Source organism: Dendroctonus ponderosae, unplaced genomic scaffold (assembly GCF_020466585.1).
Source record: "Dendroctonus ponderosae isolate FM_Combo_2020 unplaced genomic scaffold, Dpon_F_20191213v2 Dpon_F_20191213_6, whole genome shotgun sequence".
NCBI classification, from domain to species: Eukaryota; Metazoa; Arthropoda; class Insecta; order Coleoptera; family Curculionidae; genus Dendroctonus; species Dendroctonus ponderosae.
In genome coordinates, this window is record NW_026018814.1 from 744760 (window position 1) to 746401 (window position 1642).

Here is a 1642-nt window from a genome sequence, read left to right on the forward strand (position 1 = left end):
GATATCGTCTAAAATTGCTGAATTTTTTGCAAACACTTTTAGAACGCTGGGGCAATGAAACTTTCAGCACCTGTAGGAAAACTAACCTCGATAGAAGACAAAAAGTTGCACAATCGTAGCTTCGGCAAATTTAGAGAAACTGATTTTTGAAGTTCGGTTAATATCATTCAAGGCAAAGCGATTCTCACTGAAACAAACGTATTTTTGCCAATGCCCTGAAGATGGCGGAGCAATGAAACTTGCAGCACCTACAGAGGGAAAAGTTGCAATTGAAGACTTTTTGGACTTCTGTTAACATCATTTAGCGAAAGCTCTGAGAATGGTAGAGTAATAAAACTTTGTTGAGAAGCAACTTGCTCTCGTTACAGATTATACCTTTGCAAACACTTTTTTTAGCAACGATTCTTTTTCTACCTATGGAAACTTGATGTAAAAACTGCCTTAATACTGGGCAAAAATTAGAAACAAACCCCTGAACAGTTGGTGACCAATCGCCTCCCAAGCAAATGAGAATCGGCTGAACAAACACGGAACAAATAAAGTAACAAATAAACATAATTACAAGCGAGTTAAGAAGCTTACACCGCTTAAACAAACACATATCAGGAAGCAGCGAGAGAGCAGTCACGTGCCGCGACCATGTGACATCTCTTCGGGGCCCCAAAAACTTTGAGAGCCAAGTAGGCCCGAGGGGCGCGACACTTCTCTACGCTCTTAAGCCGAATGGCAAACAGACAGATAGACAATCGAGGACGTGCTTATTTATTTTTTAGTTGACAATGGGGGATGAATTAGGGTTTAACAACGATGAGGATTTCGGGGGATTGACACCATATTTTACTTCAGTGAGGTGGAGGAAAAGGAGAACTTACATGCCAAGCAAAGGAGTATGCACTAATCAGTAGAATGCTCAACTATTCGAATTAGATGGGCTGGAAACTAGCTGAAAATCGACGTGAAAAAACCCAGAAGTTGAAGTTTGTTTGGAGTGTGACAGCGTTGCCAAGCAACCAGCTGTCAAAAGCGCGTCAACCCTCATGTCAGTTTGAACGTCACTAATGGCCGGAAGACACAGCGGGCGAACCGGTTAGTAGAATTGTTGAAAAATCAGCACTTTTTCAACTTCCGCACGAAACAAAGTAAAGTTCTTTCAAACGTCGACTTTCTTTTAACGTTTTGCGACATTTCCCGGCCCGGAAGTGCGATTTTGGCTAAAGCACCGCGTTTTGTGATTCACAACTGCCTGACGTTTTACTGTCACATTAGTGACAACATTCAAGCAGTGATGCCAGATCGGTAAATTTAAAGTCCCTAGTTTTACCGAGACTTTCAAAAAAAACTATAAATAAGAATGATGTGAAGTGAAACAAAAAAGGTTACAGCAAACGGTATATTTCGAAATTAAAAAATGTGAAAAATTAAGCTAACAATTTTGCTTCAATTTCAATTCTTCTGATTTATTCTTGTAAATTCAAGCTTTAATTAAAATAAAAAAAACTTGAAAATCGCTCTTAGTGTTTGGCTTAAATTTAGAGACCCAGTTGAGCTGTCACTGTCTAGTAGTCACTACGGGATAGAGCCTTTAAAAGCACACTTTTAATATAAAACATCAATTCGGGAATGATCCAAAGAGATAGACTTT